This window comes from Humulus lupulus, chromosome 9, assembly GCF_963169125.1.
Source record: "Humulus lupulus chromosome 9, drHumLupu1.1, whole genome shotgun sequence".
NCBI lineage: Eukaryota > Viridiplantae > Streptophyta > Magnoliopsida > Rosales > Cannabaceae > Humulus > Humulus lupulus.
In genome coordinates, this window is record NC_084801.1 from 115761223 (window position 1) to 115770608 (window position 9386).

General features: G+C 41.5%; 1 non-coding gene across 1 annotated transcript; it reads left to right on the plus strand.

Moving 5' to 3' along the window:
• The first annotated feature begins 8871 nt into the window (after positions 1-8871).
• On the plus strand, positions 8872-8978 carry LOC133802853 (small nucleolar RNA R71). The gene has a single exon (XR_009877599.1). It is a non-coding gene; the product is annotated as a small nucleolar RNA R71 (small nucleolar RNA).
• The last annotated feature ends 408 nt before the right edge of the window (positions 8979-9386 follow it).

A 9386-nucleotide genomic window follows, 5' to 3' on the forward strand; every position in this document is an offset into this window, starting at 1 on the left:
ATTCCCTCCCCGCAAGTTGATCCCCTTTTAGAGTCCCGATGTCACTAGAAGTCGGGAACTTGATGGCCAGATGCCTAACGGACGAAACTGCCCCCAGCCCTACTAGGGTGGGTCTCCCAAGTAGTACGTTATAGGCCGATGGAAGATCCACCACCAAGAACTCCATCATCCTAGTTATAGAGACCGGGTAGTCTCCCAAGGTCACAGGGAGTTCGATGGATCCCATGCAGGCAATCCCTTCTCCTGAAAAGTCCTACAACATAGTTGCACGGGCTTTTAGGTCGCGAAGAGCGAGTCCCATCTTTTCTAAAGTAGCCTTATAGAGGATATTTACCGAGCACCCGTTGTTAATTAGGACTCGGTGCACCCTCTTGTTCGTGAGCTGAAGGGTGATGACCAGAGGGTCATTATGAGGGAACTGTACATGAGACGCATTGTCTTCGGTGCAAGTTATGGATTGAGTCTCAACCCTTTGTTGTTCGGAGCTTTGGGTTTGGGTTCGTAGGGAGATCCGTCACCAGTCTTTAACTCATTCACATATCTTTTCTGGGCATTCCTGCCCGATCCCGCGATATGGGGTCCCCCTGAGATGGTTATAACATCTTCTCCATCAATCGGAGGGGATCATTCATCTTCCCGAACCCTAGAGTTATTGTTCTGGGCAGGTGGTGAGCTGCTGCCCTCTGGCTGGTGGAAACCTGATTGGGGTTTCGGTTTCTTACATACTGACCGAAATACCCCCTCGAGATCAATCCTTCGATCTCATCCTTTAATTGTCTACACTCATCGGTTGTATGTCTGACATCTCTATGGAATCTACAATATTTGCTAGAATCCATTTTCGCCTTTTGGTTCCTCATGGGATCAGGTCGTCTGAAAGGGACCTGGTTTTCATTAGCCAGATAGATATTCTCTCAAGACTCATTGAGCTCGGTATACGCCTTGTATACGGAGAAGTATCTTTCCCCTTTCTTCTTTTTTCCTCCATCCGCCTCGGGGTTATTTCCTTCATTTTTCTTTCTCTTAGAAGGGTTGTCCCTAGGGAGTTTTGAAGTTGTAGGGTCCACTGAGGTCGAGGCAGATTTTGTGTTTGTTGTTGTAGTTATGGCCTGGGAGGTCATATTTATTGCTGACCTCACCTCCTCTACATTAACAAACCTTTGAGCTCTTCGATTAAACTCGGTTAAGGACCTGACAGGCTTCCTTTGCAAGTCTTCCCAGAAAGGACTTCCAGGCATTACTCCGGCTCAAACTGCCATTAGATGACCACTATCGTTGACATCTCGAGCTCGGGCCACCTCTAGGTTAAGCCTTGTGAGGTAACCTTTCAGTGATTCGTTCGGTTGCTGTCGAACATTGGTTAAGGTCGAAGCCTCAAGCCTAATATCGACCATGGCTTTGAATTGTTTCTTGAAATCTCTTGACAGTTGATCCCAGGATGCTATCGAATGTCTTTTAAACTTTTAAAACAAATTTTTAGTTGATCCGGTGAGAGAGGTTGGGAACAACATACACTTGAGCTCGTAGCCCACATTGCTGGCTCGCATAATTGTGTTGAATGTGCTCAAGTGGCTGTATGGATATGAATTTTCATCGAATGGTATGACATGAGGAATTCTAAATCCTTGAGGAAATGGGGTGTTAGAGATATGTGGGTCAAAGGGCTCGAGTTCCTCATCGAACTCTTCATCCAGTTCCCAGCTACGTTTGTTCTATAAGAGCCTGAATGCTCTTTCCAACTGCTCAATCCTTTCTTGGACAGGATCTATGGGATGCCTAATTAGGACCTAAGGGGGCTTGTTATCATTGATAACAACTCTAGCTCCTTGCCTCGGTGCAGGATTGTAATTCGGCTATTTGAGACTATTTAAATGATCTCGCAGATCTAGGTTCGGGGATTATCATGCCCCCGATTATGGTTTAAATGTTCCCGTAGGTCAAGGTGATCTCCTCGATTCCTGACATTCCTTGGCTCTATGTCATAAATTCTCACAGACCTAGTGTAATCCGAGCTTTCACTTACGTATCTCACAGCTCGGTGATTACGAGGTGGATCCCCTGCTGGTCTCCTTGACTCTTCCCAACTCAGGGCATTGATGTTTCTAGCCTGGGATATAACTTCCCACAAAATTGGGGCATCCTCCCGAAACATATATGTGGCACAAGCCACCCTCTCATTACCAGTCACCCTCATGAAGTCCAGGATGGTGGTAATCATGCTCATCCACTACTTAGCTCTAACAGGATCTGCACTGCCTTCAAAAACTGGAGGTTGCTGCTTTCTGAACCTTTCATAGAGAGGCTCCCATTTGTTACCAACCTCAGGCAGCTGCTCAGTTGCTGGCACCGATACAGGAGGTGCCTCAGATACACTGGCTACTGCAGGACCTGATGTTGTCTCAGGAGGCGAAGTTCTTCTCCCTGCCTCAATACTGTAGCCTGCAGATCATTAAATAATTGATGCCAGTTCTCAAGAGCTGGCTGTGGAATCTGACCCTGGTCATTCTCCTGACCCTGATTATTATTCTGGCCTTGATCACCCTAGCCAGCTGATGAATCTGTCAGTCTTGGAATCATTCTTATCACTTAAACCTTGCTGAAATAATCAATGCGGCCAGTTAAGCAGTAATAACAAAACCTCTTGTCGCCTCACGGTCCAAGATCAACAGATAATCACCAAATTCCATAGTTATACAAGTATACAAATGGATACATGATTATAGCATTTAGCACTCAATATGTATCAGATAATAGTTCACAATGAACAATACTAATGAGTATGTTCCAGTAATATCAGTACTATTTAGCACACTGTTGCTGAAGATGCAGTATTTAAGGCATAGCCTTATCCAGGTATCCCATGTAAACAAGTAAAGCATTTATCCTATATTTAAGCAGTTAAATATATAACCATATAAATAGTTACCAAACCATGAGTTGAGCTTGTCTTCAGTGGTGAGTGTACATGCTCATCCAGTCTACAGGAACCCTAAACCTTGGCACACTCTGATACCAAGTTTTAACGCCCTAGTTACTCCAAGACCGTTAATATGAACTTTGAACCGTGCTTAACTCGCTAATCGAGTTGCTTGGTTAAAAATGTGCATCTATGTGTTATTAATAAGTTAAGGTGTAAAACCAATCAAAAGGAAATGATATATTTTATTTAAAAATTAAACTGTTCATGGGCCCATAAAAACATTTACAAGTTATTTACAATACAAAATGGTCATTACAGTACAAAATTTACAACTCGTCGACCTAAGCGGCAAAAATAGGGTAAACCCCCTAGTTCCCCTGAGAACTCCTCGGCCGTGGTGGTCAAGCGGTCGCATATGTACACATCACAACCTAAGCTATCCACTCAAGGCTGGGTGAGCTTTTCTTTCCCTTTACCTGCACCACATAGCAACCATGAGCCAAAGCCCAGGAAGAAAACTTATTACTGCATATAAATATTATCAAATGATTATCATTATAATCATACAGAGCTTATAGCCCTGAACAGATGAGTGAATATCACTTTGTGGTTACGTTAACCATGAAGGAGCGTATAGCTCTAATCAGTTGAGTAATTTAACACTTGAGGTTCTGGTAAACCATAATGAGTAACTGACGAGAAAGTCACTACGAGGCTCGGCACCCATAGCCATGTGACTAAACAGCCACTGAGGCTCTCTGGCCCTGGCTCTAATCAGATGAGTGACTAGTGAGTAGTCACTACGGGCTCAGCACCCATAGCCATGTGACTAAGCAGTCACTGGGGCTCTCTGTCCCTGCTCTAAGTGACTAGCCTTTGGCTAGACAAGCGCTTTTAGTTTTCATCAAACTTGAGGTCGGTCCGGCATTAATGCTCATTTGAGTCATTTAATGCAGATGTCGATTAGATCTAATATTTATTGGCTTGTGTTAAACACGCTAAGACTGTTCTTGACTTATTATTTAATACTATGTGACCAGTGCTCAGTACTATTGTCGAACTTGACTAATGAGTCACAGCTTCACAGTTAATACTAACACCATTGCCAATTCTGACTATTCAGTCAGTGCCATGCACAAATGAGCAAGATTTTCTAAGTATTCGATATGCAATCAACGTCCATATTTAAACATTCAATATGCCTCAAGAATAACCATGCATGTCATGTATAGGGTGTGATTTTCTTACCTCTGGTTCGAGCGAGAATTACTAAAAGAACGACCCTTGAGAACGATTAGCCTTTTAGTTCCTTGGCGGTCACCTAGTCATAACCAATTATGGAATTCCATCAATAAAATGAGTAATAAAAGGTTCCCAGACCAAGACCTAGCCTCCGGGACATCGAATCCTACTAAACCGGGTAGTAGGAATGATCCCGAGGCCTAAGGTTTGAGTTCCCATGATCAAAACACTAATTTAGCCACAAAAACCCTTAAGCGCTGCGGCCCCATTTCTTTGAGTCGCGGCCCCTAGCCATGACAGAGGCGCCAGCCTTAGGCACCTACACCAAGCGTTGCGGCCCTCCTTCCCCAGTGTCGCGGCCCCCAGGCCCTTCAGCTCCACCGCCCACCTGCACCAAGCTCGGGTCGTGGCGCCCCAAGAACAGGGCCACGACCCTATCTGGAAACTCAGCCATAACCTCGATTTTCCACTGTTTAATCCTTCCAAAAACCTACTCAAACATCTCCAAATCCAAAAATCAAGTTCCTAAACATCCCAATGATCCAAAATCATCAAATCTCGAGGCTCAAACAAACCAAAAACTCATCAACACACAAAATCCAAATCAGAGCTTAGAAACTCTAAAACTCAAAACTTAAAGCATAAATTACCTTTGATTAAGTTGTTTCTCGCTAAATCCTTTGGTCAAGAAGCTTCTGATCTTTCCTAGGATCACTATGCCTCGATCCTCACTTGATTCTGAGTCCTAAAACTCAAGTTTCCTTCGAAATTGCGACGAACGGTCAAAAAGGATAACGGGTGCCAGAGAAAAGGTGTTTAAACATAGTTTTCCTTCTAACAGGTGACTTCCAGCTTAAGTAGTCTCAAGTAAATCTTAATGCTCGGGGTCCCAAAACGCCCCCAGGGACAAAATAGTCAAAACTCCCAGAATTTCCTCCCGATCTCACTAACTCCCAATATATCATCAAATAATCATTCTCATTATCCAATATCCCAATAATTGACCCCGTTATGACAAAACTGATAACTTGCATCCTAAGATCGTCTTATGCCGAATAGCTCAAACATATCCACATAATAATGGGATCTCATCCATAAATCACAAACATGCACCAAAATATACAAATATGCCATCAACGGGCCAAATTACCAAAATGCCCTTATGATGAAATGTGGACCCACATACATGCATCTAACATCATATTATAATATAATTCACATAAACATGCATATAATCATTTAATGGCATAATAAATCAATTATGGCCCTCTCAGCCTACTAATCCAACTATTAAACCGCATTAGGGATTTCAAGGCATTACACTAACCACTTAGAATTGAGATTGAATTGACCTATGTCAACTATATGATATGACTAAAATAGATAATAACGGTATGTTTACTTATCTTATCAACTGTCAATATCGGTCCTGTCCGATGTCACAAATACATCTGATCTTATCTACTTTGTTAATGTTCTGGAAAGAACATAACACCACAATGTGTAAGTAGATCTTATCGTAGATTGACAAGTCAGTGTAAATCATGTGCACTGACAAATCTTAGGACTAACTTATTTTGAACATATAATCATATTTATATTCCACTAAGATTATGTCACTATAAATATGATTAGTTATATGCTCGGGATTTAATAGAAGTTTATATTAAACAAATAATCATGAAAATAAAACATGTGAGCAAAGTGATTGACCAAGTCAAAAAATGATTTCTATTCTTTTATAGATAATAAAATGAGATTACAAAGAAATTGGGTTTTAATTAGTGCATAAAACCCCAAAAGGAGGTTGCTTAGCGGACGAGCAATCATTGAAATTTTTTTTATGAACCTCCTATAGAAACCAGCATGACCAAGGAATGACCTAACGTCTTTGACAGTCTTAGGAGTAGGCAGGTTGGAGATAAGGTCGACTTTGGATTGATCAACCTCAATTCCTCTTTCAGAAACAATGTGGCCTAAGACTATGCCAGAAGATACCATGAAGTGGCATTTCTCCCAATTGAGCACAAGTCCTTTCTCAATACACCGTTTTAAAACAGCTTCAAGATGAAGAAGACATGTGTCAAAGGAATTTCCAAAAATAGTTAGGTCATCCATGAATACTTCCATTGATTTTTCAATCATGTCACTAAAGATGCTCATCATGCATCTTTGGTAAGTAGCTGGTGCATTACACAAGCCAAATGGCATACGCCGGAAAGCAAAAGTGCCAAAGGGACAAGTGAAAGTGGTCTTGTCTTGATCCTCTAATGCAATCTCAATTTTATAATAGCCAGAATAGCATCAAGAAAGCAATAGAATGGATGACCAGCTACACGTTCAAGTATTTGATCGATGAATGGGAGTGAAAAATGATCTTTGCAGGAGGCGGCATTTAATTTTCTATAGTCAATGCACATGCGCCACCCTGTCACAATTTTTGTGGGGAAAAGGATTCCTTTTTCATTTTGAACAACAGTGACACCCGATTTTTTGGGTACTACCTGAGTAGGACTCATCCATTTGCTGTCGGCCACTGGATATATAATACCAGTGTCTAGCAATTTCAAAACTTCATTTTTTACAACTTCTTTCATTGTGGAGTTTAGTCGCCCTTGAGGATCTCTTCGAGGGATAGCCTCATCTTCCAGATTAATTCGATGGGAGCAAATTAAAGGGCTAATACCTTTGATACCAGCAAGCGTCCAACCTATCACAGATTTATGCGTTCGCAGTAGCTCGAGTAACTGCAATTCTTGAGAATTTTGCAGGTTGGATGAGATGATAACTGGAAAGGTTTCACTATCTCCCAAGAAGACATGTTTCAAACCCTCGGGAAGTTGGGTCAATTGAACAATTGGAATCTCTTCGGCTGAAGTTTTCGGCTGTGCCCTCTCACGAGGTAGCTCTTCAAAGTGAGGTTGCCAAAACTGAGTCCTTCTATTATGTGAGTCTATGTGATTTGATATTGCAAGAGTAGACTCAATAGAACCGGGACTTTCATTTTGAGAGGAAAGGAGGAGTTCATCAAGATTATCGAAGTTTCTTCACAATTGGACCTCCTCAGGAATTAAAGTGTCAATCATGAATGTTTGATAGCATATATCATCTTCTTGGGGTTGTTTCCCTATGTGGAAGATATTGACTTCAGAGTCATGTTTCCAAATGATATCTTCATTAGGCCATTTCGACAATTGATCAAAGCATTTCCAGTAGCAAAGAATGTTCTTCCGAGGAAAATAGGAATTTTCGACTCCATGTTTACCACAGATTGGGTATCAAGAATAAGAAAGTCCACGGGGTAATAGAATTTTTCAATTTGAACTAAAACATCCTCAATAATACCCCAAGGCTTTTTGGTGGAATGGTCAGCAAGCTGTAGCACAACAGATGTCGACTTCATTTCTCCAAGACCGAGTTGCGAGTATACAGTGTAAGGCATGAGATTTACACTCACTCCAAGATCAAGTAAGACTTGGCTGACTTCATGGGTCCCAATTTGGCAAGAAATGGTGGGACAACCAGATCTTTGTATTTCAGCGGTGTCTTTTGTTCAGTCACCGTACTCACTTGCTCAATCAAGAAAGCAGTCTTCTTGACATGGTGCTTCCTTTTTGCAGTGCTTAGATCCTTGATGATTTTGGCATAAGCCGACACTTGTTTTATGATGTGAAGCAAAGGAAGATTAATCTTCACTTGTTCAAGTGCTCAAGGATTTCAGCTCTATTATCAGGAAGTTTCCCAACAGGTTTCAAAACCTGGGGAAATGTACTTTTGGAGAGGCATTGAGTGGTGGATTTTCGAGAATAACTTTTGGAGTATTGGGAGAGTTGGATTTTATAGGTGGGTCTTGCAAAGTTTTACCACTTCAACTGTGATGGCATTTACTTCCTTAACATTTTGATCATTAGAATGTGAAGATTGGGCCATGTGTTGGCCTTGCACATTGAATTTTGGTTGGGAAAGAAGTTTGCCTTTTTCCGGAATGGCCAAGGATTCAGTCAATTTTGAGAATTGACATTTCATTTCCTTGATTTCTTCCATCATTTGGCGATTTAGTTTTTATTGTTCCTTTATGAATGCATGAAGGGTATTCTCGAGAGAATTTCGTTGTGGATGAGCATTGTATTGAGGTGCAGAATACGCCTTTGATGGTTGACCTTGTTGCTCATTTCTCCATTGGCCTCCAGACGATTGAGCTTGGTTGGAATATTTCCAACTGAAATTTTGGTGGTTTATCCAACCAGGGTTGTACGTATGGGAGAATGGCTTGTTATATGCCCCTAAGGCATTACATTGTTCCTCATAAACCCCCCTCATCTCATTAAAAGCTAAGCATTCCTTAGCTAAATGCTCCATCCCTCCACAAACAAAGCAAGGTTCTTGTGGTTCTGCTTAATCAACACATGTGTGGTTTTTGGCCATTTTTCATCATTAAGACCTCAAACTGATTTTTCAAAGCTTCGAGTTGGGCCTTAACACTATCCTCTTCTCAAAGTTGATAGATCCCAGATGGTTTGTGTCAGTTGGTGCTATCATTAGCACTTGGACCAGTCCAGGTGTGAGATATTTTTGCGGTTTCTTCGAGATATTCAAGAGCATCATTTGGTTCTTTTTTGAGAAATTCACCATTGCATAACATTTCTACTAACTGACACTCACAACTCTTGAAGCCTTCATAGAAGTAACTGACCAGATGCCAGTTCTCATAGCCATGGTGCGGGCACTGATTCAACAGATCCTTGAATCTTTCCCAAACTTGATAGAACGTTTCATTGTCCTTTTGGGAAAATGTGGAAATTTGTCATTTTAGACTATTGGTCTTATAGCTAGGGAAGTGCTTCAGAAAGAAAGATTTGGTCATTTCCTCCCATGTTCCAATAAACCTAGGTCTCAAAGAGTATAACCAGCTCTTGGCTTTGTCCTTCAAGGAGAAAGGGAAGAACTTTAGTCGCACAGAATCAGCATTTTTAGCTCGGTTATAGAACATGGCTGCTACCTCCTCGAATTCTCTAATATGCACGTATGGGCTCTCGTTTTCCATTCCATGAAATGTGGGCAAGAGTTGAATCATGTCAGGTTTAAAGTCTAATACGGGCATATTAGGAGGGAAGATAATGCGTGAAAGTGCGAGTAGGATGGAGGTAGTCATTGAGAGTTGTCGGTTGGATTTCATCATTGCGAACCATTGTGAATGGATTATTATCAACTAAATTTTGTGGAG